Raw genomic sequence first — 21,869 nt, forward strand, 5'->3', positions numbered from 1 at the left:
AATGTAAAATGCTATTTTGTTTCAAGGTCCAACCTTTCACCATTGCTTTCATCTTTTGGTTTTAATTGTTTGACAATGGTAGTTATCTTAAGTTTCCATTATTTATTATTACACATTTTGCTTGATAGTTTTTGCCATTTCTCTACAATTATTGCTGTAATGTCGTACCTATCTTATTATTTGCTTCAATAAAGCTCTTTAAACTAAAAGAAAAGAAAAAACACCATAATACATGCAAATACTACATTTACAACCCGCTGACCACAAAGTTTTCAGAAGGGGATTTTTTATTCCAAAAATGGGATTTAGGTGCCCTTCTTAGGGTGTTTCGAGAAAGAAAGGATCACTAGCAACGATCTTGTTTCTATGTTACAAGGGAAATTGCTATAAAGTTAACTTACGTCCCATATATTTTCAGAACCAACTAATATGGGTGGGTTTAAATGGCTAGTTTTTTTTATGGGGGAGGGGTAAATTATGCCGGTGTACGACTGCAGGAAAAACAGAAAACTCTGCCTACTGTAGATAGCCAATAATTGGGATTTTCATGGGATACGTCAGTTGCCTGATAACAATTTTCACAACGGGCTCTTCACCATTCAGTAATCCTGTGACTTACACAATTGCACAGGTCGCATGTGTATAGCTGTTTCCATATTTGTGAACTGAACTCTGGGGCATATCTACACGCCCCTATCACCACCACATCATCACTTTTACTGACGTTGTGGTGACCTTCTCTGAGTTGAGCTTCAAGCAGCTGTCTTTCATCCAGGCTGCCACATTCTTCATTCCTTCCTGGAAGCAGAGTCTGGTGTCTTCTGGATTCTTCGTGAGTGAGTTAGAGGATGTGCTGGGTGTCATCGGCGTAGGATACAATGCTGAGCCCATGTTGTCTGACGATGGCAGCGAGGGGGGCCATGTAGATGTTGAAGAGCGTGGGTCTGAGTGATGCCCCTTGGGGAACTCCGCAGTTGATATTGGTGGGTTCAGAGAGGAATGGAGGGAGTCTGATTCTCTGGGTTCTGCCGGAGAGGAAGGATTGGATCCAGTCGAGGGCGGCTCCTTGTATTTCCCGTGTCGTGAAGTCTGGCTGCGAGTGTGCGATGTGAGATGGAGTCAAAGGCTGTGGAGAGGTCTAGAAGGATGAGGGCCGCAGTGCATCTCTGGTCGAGTAGCATGCGGATGTCGTCAGTGGTGGCGGAAAGAGGGCGGTCTTGGTGCTGTGGTTGCTGCGGAATCCAGACTGGGAGGCGTCTAGGATGGAGTCTCTTTGATGAAGGCGATCAGCTGGGCATTTACGTGTCTCTCGGTGACTTTGGCCGCAAAGGGGAGGAGAGGGATGGGCCGGTAGTTTTTCAGGTTTCGTTGGGTTGGCCGTTGGTTTCTTGAGGAGTGGTTTAACCTCCGCCCGCTTACAGTCGTCTGGGAGATTCCGGACCTGAAGGAGGCATTGGTGGCCCGTCCTAGTTCATGTCCGATGGTGGCGGCGGCCCTGTGTAAAATGTGCAGTGGGCAGGGGTCCGTTGGGGCTCCGGAGTGGGTTTTCTTCATGGTCGCGGTGATGTGTTTAACGGTGACGGGATCCCAAGTTATGATGGCTGGCTTATCGGCAGCGGTGGGTAGGGAGGTGGTGTCCGCCGCCGGTTCACTGAAGTTATCATAGAGGACCTTGATCTTCAGTTGGAAGTAGGAGCTGAGTGTGTCGCAGAGTTCCTGGAAAGGAGTGACGTCCATGGCTTCGCTGGTGGGTTTTGCGAACTGCTGTATGATGTTGAACAGTTCCTTGGCGTTGGTTGCATTGGTCTGGACTTTGTCTATTATGAAGGTCCATTTGGTGTCCCTTATGTGCTGGTGGTATTCCTTCAGGGCGCTCCTGTGGTTGCTCCGTGCTTACGTGGTTTCCTGGTTTCGCCAGGTTTTATCTAGGCGTCTGCAGGAGCGTCTGGCTTCTTGTAGTTCTGTGGGGAACCAGGCGGCATTGTTTGGTGGGGTGGCGGAAGGGAGCATGCTTGTCGGCCCAGTAGGAGATCCTGGGGTGAAATTCTATGGCTGTGGTGCTGGGTGGGGGGTTTGGAGGAGGGTGGTGTTGAGGTGCATCTCTGTGACCTTGCTCCAATTCCATTGTGGTGGGCGCGGGGTGGGCTTGGGTGCGGTGGTGGTGTTGAAGGTGAAATGGATGCAGTGGTGGTCCGTCCAGAGGGGCTCGGTGGTGTGGCTGAAGTGGATCTTTGTCCCTCCCGCGAAGATGGGGTCAAGTGTGTGTCCAGCTCTGTGGGTGGGCATGTTAACCAGCTGCTTCAGTCCGAGGTTGGCGAGGTTGACGAGGAGAGTGGTGGAGTCGGGGTCGTTGCTGTTGTCAAGGTGGAAGTTCAGGTCCCCAAGTAGAATGTAGTCCATGGAGGTGATGACATGGGGTGCGATGAGCTCAGCAATGGTAGTTGTGGGCTGGGTGCGAGGTCCTGGCAGTCTGTGGATGAGGGTGCTGGGTAGCGTGGTCCTGGGGCTAGTCAGGATCTGGAAGTGGAGGTGTTCTGTGTTGGAGTGGGGGGTCCCTCGTGTGGGATGTGGAGAGTCGTAGGGGGGGTCTTGTGTGCGATTGTGATTCCTCCTCCTGGGCGGTGTGGGCGGTCCTTTCTCTGGAACTTGTAGCCGTCAGGGATGGCAGTGGCGATGTCGGGGCCGGAGGAGGCGTTGGTCCAGTTTTCCATGAAGAAGGTGACGTCGGGCGTGAGGGAGTCGATCAGGTCCCAGATTTCTACGGCATGTCGATGCAGGGAGCGCATGTTGAGGAGGGTGCAAGTCAGGGTTTCGGTGGTGCATGAGTCAGGCGGGTCTTCGGCAGTTGTGGGGGCTTTGTCGGTGGTGAAGGATCTGCGGCAGGGTCTGCATGAGAACTGTCCATGGGTGGTGTTCGGCGAGGATCTTTGGCAGTCGGCGTGTCTTCCGGAATGGAGTGTGTGGAGGGTGGTTGAGTCGTAGTGGTGGGATCTAGGAGAACCAGGGTTCTTTGCGCTGTTCGCAGTCGGGTCGCAGACGGGCTTGCCTTAGGCATGCCTTTGGTGTGCCTTTTGGCACGACCGCGCAGCTGTCACCATTAAGTAGGGGAGGGAGGCGGGACCAGAGGTAGGGAAGTGGGAGCAGGGGCTGTGACAGGGAGGGAGGGTGCTGAAGCGACAGGAATCGGGCTGAGTAAACAACACGTATCAGGAAAAATGCAGTAATATGGTAACAAGGTGCGCAAAGATAATAATATGGCAAAATGAGCAGAGACAATAATATGGCAACGTGAGCAAAGACAATAATATGGCAACGTGGCAGCGTGAAGTGCACAAAAACAATAATATGGCAACGTAAAAGTTGAGAGTCAGGCGGAGATGCTGGATAGTGAAATTACAATCACCCAGAGGCTGGGCGGGCTGCTGGCGCCAACCCTTTACAGCGGAGGACTTGAGACTGCGGCGGTGAGGCGGAGCTGCTGGGGAGAGTGCTGGCCTGGACCGAAGGTCTAGGTTTCACACGCGTTCTCCTGCAGCTGTCGCCATTAATTAGGGGAGGGGGGCAGGACCAGAGGTAGGGAGGCAGGGGCTGTGACAGGGTGGGAGGGGCCGCAGGGGCCAAAGCAGCGGGAACCGGGCTGAGTAAACAACACGAATCAGGAAAAATGCAATAGTATGGCAACGTGAAAGTTACGCAGATACAGTAATATGACAACGTGAATGTGCGCAATGACAATAATATGGCAACGTGAGCAGAGACAATAATATGGCAACATGAGCAAAGACAATAATATAGCAACGTGGCAACGTGAAGTGCGCAAAAACATTAATATGGCAACATTAAAGTTACGAGTCAGGCGGAGATGCAGGATCATGAAATTACAATCACCCAGAGACTGGGCGGGCTGCTGGTGCGAACCCTGCAAAGCGGAGGACTCAAGGCTGCAGCAGTGAGGCAGAGCTGCTGGGGAGAGTGCTGGCCTGGACCGAAGGTCTAGGTATCACATCACACACTGTGGTGTAAGGGTGCCTGAATTGGTGCTACACTATCGTTGTAAATATTGTGCAGCCTTGCGTTTCAGTAGTGGTGTAGAGAGGTGTTAAGCCAGGAAGGCTAACGCTTCTCTCCACCACTTCCTTGTAAATATCCCACTCTGTGTTTACTTCCCAGGTATTTTGGATTCACTAGATTAACTACTTGATTAAATGTTATAAATTCACTGCTGACTTATCACCACAATCACTGGTGCAATGGGACTCATCATCATCAAATTTGCAACGTGTTGCTATGGCTACATGTGTTTGTTGATACAATTGCAAAATCTCAATGTGAATTTCCACTGCTACAGTCTGTTACACTTATGGAAAACTGTTCTTATTGCCAAATGATGAAGTTATGAAAACAAGCTGCTCTTTCATCTGCGGATTCAAATGACTATTCTATTTAAGGAAACTGGAAGTATTTTTCATCATATCTTCAACATTTTCTTATAAATAGAGTTGGACCCAATGCAAAATGTTCTACAATGATTTATTCATGCGTTGCATAATATTTTTAGTCAATTGGAATTTTTCTGTGGCTGAATATATGACTCGAAATCTGCAGCAATAAACTGCAAATAAATCTTTCTTGAAAATGTATCTCCCCAGGGGATGGGCAGTAAGTATTAAGCTAATATTGAAGCCACTTTGGAAAGCATGACAGACACTACATTATGATTCCTTTGAGATGCCTGGCTTGCCTAAAAGGAAACGAAAACAAAAGGGCTACCACACTGGACTGTAGATATGTCCTATTTGCCTGGTAAATATAGAGAACTCTAATGGCCCTGAGACAGTAAAATCACCACCACCTCTTCATACAGCTGACAAATCTGTAGTGATGAACTGAAATGGTTCCTTCACAAATGCAAAATATATTGTGGCCTTCAGTCATACCAGGCACGGCACTGATGCTCCTGCTTACTAAACCCCCAACAATCCTTGGAGTGTCATTTCAAGTTTCCTCCAGTAGGGCCACGGAAGCAGTGAGCCCCTAAAAATAATTTAACAGCAGTTCTTCCATGGCAAGATACCATGGTGGAACTATCATCACATAAAGATGCAGATATGGGTCCCCAAAGCATGAATTCCCTCACCAAGACTCTCATAATCAATGCCCCCCATGCCGGGAGTTTTCATTCAACATCTGAAGGACGTTTAGAAGGGTTTCTCTCCAGGACTGCCATAGTTTTCCAACAGCAGAGCCACCACCGGCTATTCCATCATGAATACCCTTCAGTGGGCCCAGATGGCCTAACTTGGCAGCCTCCATAACACCATTTTCATCAACACCAAACCTGTATACATGGTACTGCAATGGTGAAATTGAACTGCTATCAGGAAGACCATCCTACTTGGTACAGCAAACTGAGTCAGGGTAGTAAGAGGTGGGCAGACGGGACATGTTCTATTGTGTGCTGGCTGTCACATTACTGCATACCTCTAAATTACCTCCTTGATGCCAATGCGTATGCTGTGAGTTTCTTGTGCGTGCGCCAAATGTCTGGGGCCTTCAGTCATAATGACAGTGGCATTCTAACCTGCCTATTGAATCAGGTGCCTTGGGGATGGGCTGACTAGTTTGAACCTTTGAATGGGTGCACTGGTGCGTAGTAAGCCCCTGTAATGAAGATTTCTTAAACATCACTCTAAGGTGCCGTCACACAGAGAACTCTTTTAACGCTATGAAAAATTTGAGAGAATCTCTTTGGAAAGGGACATATCAATAGTGCGAGCCTGGCTGCAAACTGTTGAAGCTAGGAACTGTTGGCAGCCATTTTGTGATTCAGTCCGTCAGCTCGCATCTCTCTGTGTACAGGACATCGAGCCTGTAGTTGTACCTCTGCAAGGCAACTCTGAAAACATACCGGAGCTCTGTCCGTGCGAGATACCCCTTTCACGCTCCCTCTCCCCACATCACCAGCTAGCAGCTATGTCTTTAGAAGCTAGTATGTCTGCTCGCAGCTCTGCGTCTGTGAGCCAGCCCATTAGCTCGTAGCTGTTTGTCTTCTAGCAGGCCCGTCAGCCCGTTGCTCTCTCTGTGCGAGTTAGACAACAGCTCTCTGAAGCATACCCTGAAAAACCTTCTCGGGCCCGCACTCTCCCTCTGCGAACCACCGGTCGGCTCGCAGCTCTTTGTGTGCGAGTTCTCGGGCCCGCAGTTGTATCTCTGAAGCCAAGACTGGAAATATACCACAGATCTCTCTCTGCCAGATACCCCCTTCACTCTCCCTCTCCCCACATCACTGTCCCACAGCTATCCCTTTGCAAGCCGACGGCCCGCACCTTTCCCTATACCAGTCGGCTTGCAGCTGTTCCTCTGTGAGCTGGCCCGCAGCTCTCCCTCTGCGAGCCAACAGGCCGCAGCTCTTCCTCTATGAGCCAGCCCGCCGGCTCGCAAGTCTCTGTCTGTGACCCACTCGTCGGCTCGCAGCTCTTCATCTGCAAGCTGTCGGGTCCGCAGTTGTACCTCTGAAAACCAATACTGGAAATATACCGCAGCTTTCCCTCTGCCAGATACTCCCTTCACCCTCCCTCGCTGCACATCACCGGTCGTACGTATCCTTTTGCAAGCCGATGCCCCAAAGCACTCCCTATGCGAGTCGGCCCACAGCTGTCCCTCCACAAGCCTGCCCTCAGCTCTCCCTCTGCGAACCGGCATGCAGCTCTCCCTCTGCGAGTCAACGGGCCACAGATCTGAGGGCCCGACGGCTCGCAGACACAGAGCTGCGAGCCTATGGACTAGCTTCTAAAGGCATAGCTGCTAGCTAGTGATGTGGGGCGAAAGAAGGTGAAGGGGGTATCTGGCAGAGGGAGAGCTGCGGTATATTTCCAGTGTTGGCATACAGAGGTAGCCCTGTCTGCGAGCCATCGGGCCCGCAGTTGTACCTCTGCAAGCCAACACTGGAAATATACTGCTGCTCTCTCTCTGCGAGATACCCCCTTTACTCTCTCTCTCCCCACATCACCGTTCGCACCTATCCTTTTGCAAGTCGACGGCCCGCACCTCTCCCTATACCAGTCAGCCCGCAGCTGTTCCTCTGCGAGCCAGCCCGCAGCTCTCCCTCTGCGAGCTGATGTGCCTCAGCTCTCCCTCTACAAGCCAGCCAGTCAACTTGCTGCTCTCCCTCTATGAGCCAGCCCGCCTGCTCGCAAATCTCCCTCTGCGAACCACCAGTCGGCTCGCAGCTATTCATCTGTAAGTCCTTGGGTCTGCAGTTGTACCTCTGGAAGCCAAGACTGGAAATATATTGTAGTTCTATCTCTGCAAGATACCCCCTTCACGATCCCTCTCCCCACTTCACTGTCCCACGGCTATCCCTTTGCCAGCGGACTCCTCGCACCTTTCCCTATACCAGTCGGCCCACAGCTGTTCCTCTGTGAGCCGGCCCACAGCTCTCCCTCTGCGAGCTGACAGGCCGCAGCTCTCTCTCTATGAGCCAGCCAGTTGTCTCACAGCTCTTCCTCTACGAGCCAGCCCGCCGGCTCACAAGTCTCTCTCTGCGAACCACCGGTCGGCTCACAGGTGTCGGGCCCGCAGTTGTATATACCGCAGGTTTCCCTCTGCCAGATACTCCCATCATCATGATCTGTTTTTGGTTATGTCCATCCAGAATGAAATGTAAGTGTGTACCATATCTTTGTTAATAAGGTGCAGTGTTATGCTTGCTAAGTGGCCAATAGAAGTGCTAAGGTAATAAGGGTAACGTTTATATGTGCCATTTAGTTGAGAATATCAGTCTAAGTATACAGATAACAATTTTTCAAAATAGTGTCTACAAAGTTATTTGTAGTGGGTTGCAGAGGAAGTGCTCTTGGACGGTGGGGTGCATGGGACGGTGGGTTGGGGCAGGGGGAGGGCAAAAGTAGGAGGTAGTAGATTCACATATAAAATGGGAAGGTGAATTAAAAAATTAAACAATAGGTGCTGTATGTCTGGTGACACTACCTGCTACCTTAATGTTCCCTTATTCCGCTCCACTGCCATACAGCATTCCCTCTGCAAGCCGTCAGTGGAACTTATGTGATTTTATGTGATTATTTTAACAGATATAACAAACAATTGAAATTTTTTTTGTACTCAGAAAATAATTTTGCTTGGATTAAAAATTGAAAATGCCTAGAATAACTGAAAAAAAAGGAAAGACAAAAAGGCCATCTACTTAAAGAAAAGTCAAAATTGCGGATTACAAGTAAATGAGAGTACTACAAATAGACTTTCTTCTGGTAAAAACACTAGACAATTTTTTAAAAAAGTATTACGAACATTTAATGAAAATAACATCACACAAAGGAAAATTAAGAATTTTTCAAGTGAGGAGAAGGAGACTTGGACTTCAAAATGCAAGAAAAGAAATCATGATAAGGAGTATTTGTTACCCAAAGACAAAAACAATTTCAAGAAATTCGTCAAAGACTTTTTTGAAATAGAGTAATTCAGAATTTAATAAAAGAATGCCAGAAATATAAAAAGAAAGTGCTGCAATTGAAACAGAAACAGCATATTGAAAGCATAGTGGATACTTCTTTTAAATTAAAACAAAAAAATGTTGATTTTGATTTTGAAGAGGATGAAATTGTTGAATAAAACAATGAAGATTCTGAAAGACAAAAGTAAAAAAAAAAGACTTGTGAACAGAAGCAACTTTCGTAAAGTCTTTAGTGGAGAATGGAAACATACGTCTAATAGTGAACCTTTTTTTAATGAAGAGAGTTACTTCCAAGAAAATAGTTTACCATTTGCAGTTGATACTAGAAGTTGTTGCTACGAAGTTCAGAATGGTTGTCCTGTTCCAAAAGAGGAAATGGTTGGTATTAGTGCAGAACAGTTAATCTCTGAAGAAGTGCAAGGGAAACGCGCACAAGCTCCTGTGTATAATTTGGGTTGTAGCAGTATTTGTAGTATTTGACAGGAATCTATTAATATAATGCAAAATTTGTTACGAGAATATACCCTGAAAAATGTTAAACAGAAGGTTAGGTTGCTACAAGGACTAGATCCATGTAATGTAAGAAAATATACTGAGAAACATGGCCATTCTCTGGCTTGTCTTTCACGAAAAGTTTGTAAAAGTGTTTTTCATCATTTGAGGATGTTAGCAGTACACCATTCAGAAATGCAGAAGTTTGTAAGGAGACTGTACTATGTAAAAAGTCCTGCATGATGTTTAAATGAACTGAATACAGCTCTTTTACGCATTCTTTATCAGGTGTACAAAAAAAGTGTGATGACATTGAGTTCTGATATTTTGGTTCAGAAGAGCAGTGTATAGAAAGTGAAAGTTTGACAATTACAGATGTTCAAGAAGATGGGAAAGTGATTGGGATTGATCAGTTTGAAGAAGAAATTGGAAAGTTTAACATAGTGTGCTCTGAAATTCCAAACTATGTTTGTGTTTGTTGTCGACGTACTCATTATAAAATTCAAATTAGATATTTTGATTTACATTTGAAATCTGGGAAAAGAAGAATAATGATAAATGGAAGGAATTTGCAACGTACTTGTTAGTGGAAGGTCAATTTGAGTTTGGCAGTGATCAATGTATTAGTAAATATTGTTATAACAAATTAGAAGAGAACAAAATGCCCGCTAGAGCAGTACATAATAAGTTAGAATTAGTACCTATTCCGGAGGAACTGGCAAATTTGAATACATATGAGTCAGTTCCAATACAATCTGTTAATCCATTTCAAACTATAATTCACATGGAACCTAAAACAGGTAAACTGCCACCAACAGACTTACAAAGAGGGTTGAATGGAAGAGTGGTGTACTTACCTTTGGATTTTAAGAAAAATATTGAAATTGTTGGTGGAGACAAAGAGGAATAAGAAGCAGTAGTCATTCTAGTAAATGGAGTACCAACAAAGAGCCGGAAAATATGGCAAGAATTTGGGGATGCTAATAAACTTCAAAAGGCTAAGTTTTATCTTGGGGAGAATAATATTTATTACAAAAGTGTAAATATGGAACAACAGGTAATACGTTTGGAAGATGAATCTGAAATTTCAAGTGGTCAAATAGAGAAAGTGGACAAGTCAAGCAGTGAAAAGATTTATAAACATTACACAATATGTCCTCTACATTCAAAAGAAGTAATAGGAAACAGCATTGAGTTATTTCAAATGAAAAAGGCAAAGGGAACTCCAATGAGTGTATGGGAGAAAAGCTTGGAAGCTTGTTGTTTTCCACAGCTGTTTCCTACTGGAGAAGGTGGACGATATGATGACTGACCTGTATGGATTCCAGCTTCTGAATATCGCTCAACAAGATTATACCCTGAAGATCCTAGATTTCGGCTGTGTATTCCATATATATTTCACCTTTTGTTTGAAAGTGATCTGTCTTCTCTGTCCTATGCAATGAACCACATACTTAAAACTGGAGTTCATCAATCACTTCTTTCAGTGAAAGAATTTGTGGAGAAAGTTCAACAAACAGATGAAAATTTAGAAGCACAGTTAATTAATTTGATGGCATGTCAACGAGGAACAAATGAGTATTGGTATCGTCGTCATGGAGAATTGAAGTGTATGTTACGGAACTTAGGTACACCAACATGGTTTGTGACATTTAGCTGTGCAGAGTATGCATGGGAAGGTTTGCTTGAATTTCTACAAGAAGCAAATTCCAATATAAAAAATGTTGAAATTAAGACGCCTGGAGAACTGTGCTCTTTGGATCCTGTAAATGTGTGCAGATATTTTGATCATAGGTTTCAAGCTTGGATGTCTTTCATCTGAAATAAAAAGAATCCACCTCTTGGAGAAGTTAATGATTTCTTTTGGCGAAAAGAGGACCAAGCGAGAGGTGCTCCTCATAAACATATGCTATTGTGGATCAAGGATGCACCTAAATTTGGAACTGATTCAGATGAATTTGTATTGTCTTTCATTGAACAGTATGTGACACGTGAGATTCCAAGAGAAGGAGGAGGTAGAAGCTTGAGACAGCAAGTTTTACGTTTCCAAAGTCACCGTTGTGGAAAGTACTGCCGACGAAAATACAAGTCTAAAGGAAAATTTTATACCAAGTGTCGGTATGGATTTCCATGTCCAGTAATTTCTAAAGGAATTGTAAATTCTTTTTTTTCTTCTGTAAGGCACATATAAACTCGAAAATCTCCAAAGAATACCTACAACTTGAAAAGAACAGAACTGTCAAAGTATATTAATGACTACAATCCGGTTATTTTAAAATGTGGATTGCAAACATGGACATCCAGTATGTTGCAGACAACTCAATTGCTGGTGCACGCTACGTAACATCGTATATAACAAAATAAGAAAAAAACGAGATGAAACAAATGTGGGAAGAAATTGCATAAGAGAAGAGCCTTAGCAAAAAATTGTACAGCTTTACTTTGAAAATGCTTTCACCCAGAGAAATTAGATCTTATGAATGTTCAGATCGCTTGTGCTCTTGAAGTTTATATTCAAAATCACGAGGGATCATTTGGGTAAGTTTAGGTCTTGCCAGCTCACGAAATAGAGTGTTTAAATCATTAGAAGAAATTGTAAACTTAGCAGCAAATGAACCAGACAGTACAGAAATTCTTAAAACTAATATGTTGGAGACATACTATCCGAAAAGGAGTCGATATCTGGAACAGCTATGTCTGTATGAAGTACTTCCACATTACAGCTTCAAAAGAAATGTTAAACAGAATTTAAAAGAAGGAAAATATGCATTAGTTGGATGTCCTGGCTGTTTAGTAAAACACACAAAAAGTAACCTTATCAACCACAAGAAACTCAGTTGTGAAACTCCAGAGAAGCGAGAATTCTACTATTTAGCATTTCTCTAGCTGTTCAAACCATGGCGTAGCGAAAGTGAATTACTTGGAGATTTGTACTGCTACGAAGATTCTTTTAATGCATGTAAAGAAAGCATTGCATGTTCAATTTTCCCTACATATTGAAAAATGTTGAATGATGAAGTTGAACAGGAAAAGACTTTTACAGCTGAAGCTGCTAATGAAAGTTCTCAAGATAGTCAAAGATCTGGTCCATGTAGTGAAGATCCACTTGGATAACCAATAGTGGAAAATGAAGCAGCGATTGCTATGCATTAAGTCGAAATTGCAATGCAACAAGCACAAGAGGAGAATATTACATTGGAAAAGTTAGAAGAACAAGTAAATATTGAACAGAAAGAAATATATGTACAAGTGAGAGAACAGATTGAACATGGTTTGTTACATGAAAAGGAAGAATGTGTATGTTCATCGTTTAAACCTATTCTGATGTACATCAGTGGTCAAGCTGGAACGGGTAAAAGTTTTTTAATGAAAGTTTTGACAAGTTACCTTTTTTGAAGGTAACTTGTCAAAACTGGTTCACATTTATCTTGTGTGGTAACAGCTCCAACTGTATTAGCTGTGCACAATGTTAAAGGAATTACTTTGCATAGATTACTGATGTTACCAGTTGAGCATGATAATAAATTAGAATTTCAGACGTTGTCTGGAGAAGCTTCTTATGAAGTGTCAAGAGTGCTGAAGAAGATGAAACTTTTAACTCTTGATGAAGTGAGCATGGTCTCAAACTTAATGCTTGCTTTCGTGCATTTAAGAATGCAACAGGTATAAAAAACAGAATACGATGTTCTCCTTGGAGGAAAACATTTAATTGTATTTGGAGATCTGCTACAACTAACTCCTGTAAAAGGAGAACCAGTCTTTAAAACTCTTCTACATGAAGACACTTGGAAATCTTTAGGAAGTATTGAAAATGTGAATCTCTGGTTAAATTTTGAATATAAAGTACTCACTCAGAATATGCGACAAGCAAGTGATGAAGATTATGGAAATATTCTGAAAGATGTAAGAATTGGTGTTCTAAGCAAACATGGTAAACAAGCTTTACAAAGTCGTCTACTAAAGAACTTGTTTACAAGTGAAAACACACCAGCAGCAGTACTGTACAAGAACATTGTAGAAAAAAAGTCTATAGTTTGTTTGCCTACAGTGGAAGAGTGTTATACATTTAATCATGATTGATTGATTGATTGATTGAATCAAGAGCTTCTGAAATTGGAAAAATCAAGAAATAGTTTACATTGAACGAATGATAAAATCGAGCATCAAGGAATAAGAATTCTTCTTTCAAATAAACTACAAATTAAATTAGATTTTTTGGAAAAGTCTGTATCAAAAGCTGCTGGCTTAGAATTTTTTTTAGATGTGTGTATAAACTGTAGGGTAATTTTGAGGTGCAATTTGAATATAGAAGAATGTTTAGTGAATGGAGCAATGGGGAAAGTTGTTGAATTTGTAAAATATCAAAACAAAAATGCAATTGAATTCTTGAAAATTAATTTGATCAGATTGCAGAGGTAAGACAGATTGGGCGTTGTGCTGTACATTTATTGCTGGTAAAAGACTTTCATTTTTGTAGAAAACAGTTTCCTTTCTGTTTAGAATATGCAATAACTATTCATAAATCTCAAGGTTTAAGTGTAGATAATGCTTTAGTAAATGTTGAAAGAACTGTGTTTAAAGAGGGAATGACATATGTTGTATTATCTCGTTTATTATCAGGTTAGTGCTGATGTAAATTGTGTAAGAGAATATAATTGTTTAAGAAGACTTTATAAACCAACTTTAGGTGAATATCCTATTTATGAAAAATGTGTTGTGTGTTCAAAAGAGAAACATGTTGATGAATAAAATGTGGTTGAAAAGCAGAAACAAAATCAAGAGAAAAGAAAGATGCAAAGAAACAGAAAACACAAACAAGTGATGATGATGTTGTGGGATATCAATTAGAAAATGCTTGTGGTGTCAACTGCTATGGTAATGTTATTCTAAACATTATATTTTATCTAGAAGATCTTTATGGTGACATTATGGAAAGTCAGGAAAAAAGATTATGTTCTGCACTTTATACTTTATTTGAACAATTGAGAACTGACACAAGTAAAATCCATACTGCTTCTGGTATTTGCCAACTCTTGGATTCATGTACTGGATCTTTAACATTCAGCCCTAATATACAACAAGATGCACAAGAGTTTCTGATGGTTATGCTTGGAGTATTAGAAGATGAAGGAAACCAGATTTAGAGTTTATTTGGACTCAGTTACAAATGGGATCACAAATGTGAACAGTGTTCATTAACTTCAAGCACTATAGTTTACAGAGAATGATTTTTATATTTAACAATACCTGACTGCCCTTTTCCAAAATTAGCAAATCATGATATGAAATGTTCTCGTTGTCAATCAGAAATGAAGTCTACATTATGCCTACAAAGATATGGAAAATATCTAATTTTAATGCTACAGCGCTGTGGACCAAATGGAAGAAAAGTGGAAACGAAAATAACATTTTGTTGCTAGTCAAGTATCTATTTCTGGAAGAACTTTCGCAACACTGGCTATTGTTTTCCATGCTAGACCTACTACCACATGTGGACATTATAATGTATATTTAAAATGCAATATTGGTTGGAGTCACTGCAACAATACACATTTGGAAATAAAACCGAGATTGCCTTATGAATTACCCAACTCATACTTGATATTTCTGAAACAAAAATGTTAGATACATTATTCGGCCTAGTGGGAAAATGTGAAGATGCTTTAAGGAATTTATACTGGATGATCTCAACCAAAAGTTACAACACATTATTTGCCCTTGAGGAAAAATGTGAACAGAAACTACAAAGTAAAGGTAAGATTTCAAAAATGGAAATAGTATTGGAAGTGTTATTTGTGTTGATTTCGTATTGTGGTTGCAAGAATTAGTAATTTTTTTTTTTTTTTAACAATCTAGTTGATTGTTTTTTTCCCCCAGCTGTTTATGATGCTACTACACTGACTTCAAATAAGAGGGATAACGGGGGGCTTTTTTCCGCTCACAGAGGAGTGGGAGGTCCAGTCAGGTAGAGTGCCCCAACAGTGAGACTACCAAGAAGAGTATTACCTGCTGTTCCTCAAATAAAGGAGAAAATATAAGTGAATCAACAAGAGAGCTGGATTAGACTACATGCACGCTGTATGCGAAGTGGGTAATCCTTTTTTGGATATTAATGCCCTCACACACCCTTTCAGGTGTCATGCTTCATCATCTGGGCTGCTCCTCGTCGGGCCGGCGGTGCAATGCCTAACAGGCTCCCTAAAAAGGGGCACTTTATCGGAGTTCTTTAATCCAACAGCCGTTTGGTGAAGTGCGGGTATGGGGGCCTGGTTAATGTAGATATGGAAAAGTGATTTTAAGACAGGGTTGATAGTACCAGTGTGGGAATTCAATTTTATTCTAACGGTCTCCTTCCCTGATTAAAAAGGTGTATTTGGCACTCAGTAGAGTATAATGTCTCTAATTGGAGTGCTGAAAATTAGTGTTAATGGTCAACATGTTTCTCGCTCAGAGCTCGTGCACTCGCGATTCTTCAGGACCTATGATGACTATCTACAATATAAAGGGGGGAGGACTATACGGAATTTTAAGTCTCTCAATCACAACAAGTTTGAATGTAAAACAATATAATTTAGCTAAAATACCTGTCATGGTCTGGTGCTACCCTATTTAGTAGGACTGCGGACCACAACAGTACTTGGTGGACTCAGCATGAGCCAAGGATCCTCTAAAAGTAGGTGTCTGCCCCGCTCACGCTGCACTTTTGGACCTACCCGCGCCACCAAGTCTACTACACTGACATCACTGTGAATAGTGAAGTTAAGTAGAATCTGATAACAGCAGAAAAAGGGAGAAAAATATGTTTTCAAATGTTAAATTATGTTGTATTATTTGAAAAGTAACACTGTAATTTGTGAAATATATTACATTACACAACAGTTTTACAGTTTATTTTCTTTTACGTAGTGGAAAAGTTAGAAAAAACAGTACTAATGACAAATACCAGAATAGTAGTTTAATATTTAAAAAAAACCTTTGAAATTCACTGAAAAAACGATAGGTTTTACAGAAGTTATACTTAGAAATTAGCATTTAAAAAACCTTTGAAATTCACTGAAAAAACCATAGGTTTTACAGACAGTATAGTTAAAAATTAGCATTTAAAAAACCTTTGAAATTCACTGAAACAAACACAGGTTTCAGGGGCATTATAGTTAGCTGTACATTTCACTCGTACAAAACCATAGAATATAGTTAGTTCAGCTAACTATAACTCACGCCCACGCAATGCACTGCTCATGACGTCACATATTACATCATTCATGGCATGGTCAGTGACATCACTGATGACATCTCAAATGACATCACTGATGACATCTTCCACATGAAAATATGATGCACCTTCTCACACTCTAATATAACCTTTGATACACCAACTGCAAAATACAGACTTCCATTTTCGAAACCATCGACACACCAATGCCAGTTACTACATACGCACTCACTGATTCCTAGGTCTAAACACATATCCACTCATTCACCTATACAATCACTTATACATGCATACACTCATCAATACAATACTATCATATGTACTCATACACCTATTCAGACACTCACACACCGCAACTCATCCATGGAGTTATTCACTCATCCAGTCAGTCATGCAGAGAATCAATCACACTCCCATTTACTCACTTATACAGTTATACATAAACCACCACCTCACTAATTCATACAGATACTAATGCATACTTACCCTCTTATATAATCACTGATACAAGTACACACTCATCCATACAGCCAATCTCACAATCATTCACTCTCACATATAGTTATTTATATACACCATCACTCACATATACTGCCTTTTACATATGTAGTTACTCACACATGTACCACTGAGACATCCATTTACTCACCAACACACCCACACACACTCACCCACCCATACAGCTGTTTCCACATGTACTCTTCAACCCATACACCCAGTATATCAATCACTCACACATCTATGCACAGAGTCACACACCTCCAACGCACCCACACACACATTCAGTCTCCCATACAAATACTCAGGCAAACAATCAATAACCCATATAGACACTCATGTAGCTACTGACCAACCCATGTAGCAGCTTACACAACAACAGACAGACTGATACAGACATTCACACAGTTTAGTCACTAACCCATGCATTCAGTAAGGCACATTTAATAACCCATTTATACAATCAGTCAAGCACCTGCTAAATCCTTCATCCAGACACTTATACACCCACTCATTCTTCAATACACCTAGCAATATATATAAAACATATTTAAAAATTACAGACACACACAGTCACTGGATGATGTCATCAGTGATGTCATTTGAGATATCACCAGTGATGTCATCAATGATGTCACTGACCATGCCATGAATGAAGTAATTTGTGACGTCATGAGCAGTGCATTGCGTGGGCGCGAGTTATAGTTAGCTGAACTAACTATAACGGTGGAATTTCTATGGTTTTGTACGAGTGAAATGTCCCGCTAACTATAACACCCCTGAAACCTATGGTTTTTTCAGTGAATATATATGTATGTGTATATATATATATATATATATATATATATATATATATATATATATATATATATTACCTACTGGCGGTCGCCTATAGGTAGTTATAGTTAGGACCGTGTTTCCATAGGAAATCTCAAAATTCTATTTTGAATAACTTTGGCGCCGGTTGACGAATCCTCGCGAAATTTTCAAAACTAATGGGGCGCTCCGCTCAGCTCCTACCCTGAAAGTCTCGGGGTGATTGGTCAAGCGGGGGCCGAGAAAAAAGGGGGGTCCCAAAACGCATTTTCCCCATGTATTTTTCCATAGGGACTTTAGTCGCAGCTACAGCCCGAACGGCTGAACAGAATTATGTGAAATTTGGCAGAGAGGTAGCAATAAGGTCCATGAAGTGCCTTTTGCAGGTTTGGTGTAAATCTGTTCAGTATTTCCTGAGAAATTAGCATTTAAATCAATATATATATCTGTAAGCGCGCAGCGTGCGCGCACTAAGCAAGTACTGTGTGCGCACCTTGCCGTGCGCGAGCGCACTTCTGATTGGTTGTTAGATGTCAGTAAACATTCGAATCAGTGGAAATCAGGAAGCGGCGGCCGCCATTTTGTCTCTCGCATAAAGAGGGGGTGATAAACAAAGGGGGAGAACTTGAAAAGGGGGCAGAGTGGGGAGATATTGACCCACTAGGCATTGTAAGGGGGTCACAGTAGGACCTTGTAGGGCAAAAAAAAAGATTTATATTTTGAAAAATAAATCGCCGAGTGCGCGCACCCAGCGCGCACCCGAAAAAAATCTTTAAAAAAAAATAATAAAAAATCGCATTTAAGTGTTTAGATATAAGGTGGCTCTAAAAAGAGCCCTTGTGTTTATTGTTTGTTTTTTGGTACCTACAAGTAAGTACCGATGCAGAGTCTAAAGTTCAAGAGGAAGACTCTGTTGCCTTCATCAGTGAAGTGTACACCGTCTCCTCTATAAATGTCTTGCATGTTGTAACGCAAGTTGTTGTGGTATATAGAACCCATACCATAGTCTCTGAGGAAAGCAGAAATAAATTTGTTGACGTGCTTCCTTGCTTTGTCAATCTGCGGACAAAATTGGTTGGACCAGTTCCACTTTTGCCTTTGGCATATGTTAGAATATACGAAGGCAGTTTGTGGAAAAAGTGACATCAATTGCACAAAGGTGTCCTTAATAAGCATTTCCAGACCTACCCCAGTTAAAGTGCCTAGGTCATTTCCACCACAGTGCACAATAATAAGGTTAGGCTGTGGGAGATGTAGAAAGGTTTTCACCAAAGGCATTAATTGGTGCCACTTTAACCCTCTCTGACCAATCCATTTAATGTCTACATTTGGCAAAGCAAGGTCTCTCACCATACCTCTTTTTTCTGCAAATTTTTCACTCCAGAAGACATAGCTGTGACCTACAATCCACACTGTGAACATCTTCAAAGGAGATCTGGATGCACTCAGGAGGTGTCTTTCAGTAGAAAGGCAAAAAGAAATGAAAGACAGTTGAAAAATGGGGGCACACATACTTTTTTTTATAAAAAGAACTCATTGGCTGTTTCAAACCATTCTACACTAAACACTAGGCTGTATGGTTAAATTTTGAAAAGCATGTATTGTATTGGTTCAGAAAAATGTGTGAACAAGGAACATTAGTTTGGATTTGCTGTTAGGTTTGAAAAGTCAAGCACTCTTGCTCTTTGGAAATGAAACATTGTCTGTTGAACTTCTGACCTCTCTGCTCACACCTGTGTTCCATGACCTGTTGCTATGGTAGCAGGCAGAAGTCAAGTTGGGGGAAGGGTACATTTGGAAAGGGGTTGAAGTTTTCAACCAATAGAAATGTGTGATTTCATTTGAAAAAATGTGGGAAGCACTGAGATTTGAAATTAACATGTATATGTGTGAAAAAAGAGAGGGAAACTGTGCCATTAACTGGTTCTGCTGAGAGGAGAGAGGTGTTCAGCTCAGAGATTCTGGTCTGATAAACTACTGTGTGACTGCCACATTTCTATCACAACTAACTAATTTTAAAGGTGAGTTATGAGTTTGAGAGGGGGTGTTTGTGGTTAATTTTGATATAAATAAAAGAATTATGATTATTTGTTTAAAGTTGTGATTTACATTTTCTGTTTTGCGAGATATTTAACTGTTTTGAATATGTAAAATATTATGGAGTATGTTTTCACCATAAGTTAATGTGTACTGGTAACAATGAGGAATACTGTTTTGTGCCTACCATCAAACCATGAGTCTGTGTGCAGAGAAGAATTGTTGACAGAGATTTAATTTGTGTTGCTGTTGAAAAGTAAGACTTGCAGTTGAAAGAAAAGGACAGCTTCTTTTTAATTGTGATGGTTAGCATTTAGCAGAAATCACTTTGAAAGAAAAGAGAGGAAAATGGCAGCACATTTGAAAAAGGCATTAGTTCTGTTAGAATTGATAACCCAGGAAAGGGGCAGCCTGTGTTTTGTGCCTACCAACACAGCATGAGTCTGTGTGTATATAGGAATTGTTGTCTGAGATTTAATTTGTGAAGATGTTGTTCAGTAAGAAATGCAGTCCCTGGAAAGGGGTAGCCTGTATTATGTGCTTAAAATGATGACATGAGTCTGTGTGCACACAGGAATTGTGGGCAGAGATTTAATTTGTGAAGATGTTGTTCAGTAAGAAATGCAGTCCCAGAAAAGGGGCAGCCTGTGTTATGTGCGTAAAAAGATGGCATGAGTCTGTGTGCACACAGGAATTGTGGGCAGAGATTTAATATGTGAAGATGTTGTTCAGTAAGAAATGCAGTCCCTGGAAAGGGGTAGCCTGTGTTATGTGCTTAAAATGATGGCATGAGTCTGTGTGCACACAGGAATTGTGGGCAGAGATTTAATTTGTGAAGATGTTGTTCAGTAAGAAATGCAGTCCCAGGAAAGGGCAGCCTGTGTTATGTGCGTAAAAAGATGGCATGAGTCTGTGTGCACACAGGAATTGTGGGCAGAGATTTAATTTGTGAAAATGTTGTTCAGTAAGAAATGCAGTCCCTGGAAAGGGGCAGCCTGTTGTGTTTACACAAATTATCCCTTAGCACACATGCACTGTTACATACATCCCTGCAGTCTTAATGCAGTTCTGGAAGTCTCTTTGCTCATCTGTCTTGCACCAGACAATACACAGTGTTCAGAAACACACTCTTGGCACACACGCAGCAGCTTCTCCAACACTCTCATGTGTAGTACTCAGCTCTGTGTGCTGTTTCAGATAGCACTGTGTAATGCAAACACATTCAATGTCAGCAAGGCCTCATTTAAATTGATCTAGTCTAATCACTCACCCTGTAACACATGGTCATTGTCTTAAGGAGCTGTTAGGACATGTGCTGTTTTCTGCTTCTGTAAATGATAAGGGAAATGTATCAGGCTGTAACAGTAATTTGGTACTATTCAGGGACTCTGTTTTGTTCCAAAAAACATAGCATGAGTCTGTGTGCGCACAGGAATTGTGGACAGATATTTAATTTGTGAAGATGTTGTTCAGTATGAAATGCAGTCCCAGGAAAGGGACAGCCTGTGTTATGTGCGTAAAAAGATGGCATGAGTCTGTGTGCACAAAGGAATTGTGGGCAGAGATTTAATTTGTGAAGATGTTGTTCAGTAAGAAATGCAGTCCCTGGAAAGGGGCAGCCTGTTGTGTTTACACAAATTATCCCTTAGCACACATGCACTGTTACGTACATCCCTGCAGTCTTGATGCAGTTCTGGAAGTCTCTTTGCTCATCTGTCTTGCACCTGACAATACACAGTGTTCAGAAACACACTCTTGGGACATACGCAGCAGCTTCTCCAACACTCTCATGTGTAGTACTCAGCTCTGTGTGCTGTTTCAGATAGCACTTTGTAATGCAAACACATTCAACGTCAGCAAGGCCTCATTTAAATTGATCTAGTCTATTCACTCACCCTGTAACACATGGACATGGTTTTAAGGAGCTGTTAGGACATGTGCTGTTTTCTGCTTCTGTAAATGATAAGGGAAATGTATCAGGCGGTAACAGTAAATTGGTACTATTCAGGGACTCTGTTTTGTTCCAAAAAACATAGCATGAGTCTGTGTGCGCACAGGAATTGTGGGCAGAGATTTAATTTGTGAAGATGTTGTTCAGTAAGAAATGCAGTCCCAGGAAAGGGGCAGCCTGTGTTATGTGCGTAAAAAGATGGCATGAGTCTGTGTGCACACAGGAATTGTGGGCAGAGATGTAATTTGTGAAGATGTTGTTCAGTAAGAAATGCAGTTCCTGGAAAGGGGCCGCCTGTTGTGTTTACACAAATTATCCCTTAGCACACATGCACTGTTACGTACATCCTTGTAGTCTTTATGCAGTTCTGGAAATCTCCTTGCTTATGTCTC

The sequence above is a fragment of the Triturus cristatus genome, chromosome 2_1 (assembly GCF_964204655.1).
Source record: "Triturus cristatus chromosome 2_1, aTriCri1.1, whole genome shotgun sequence".
NCBI lineage: Eukaryota > Metazoa > Chordata > Amphibia > Caudata > Salamandridae > Triturus > Triturus cristatus.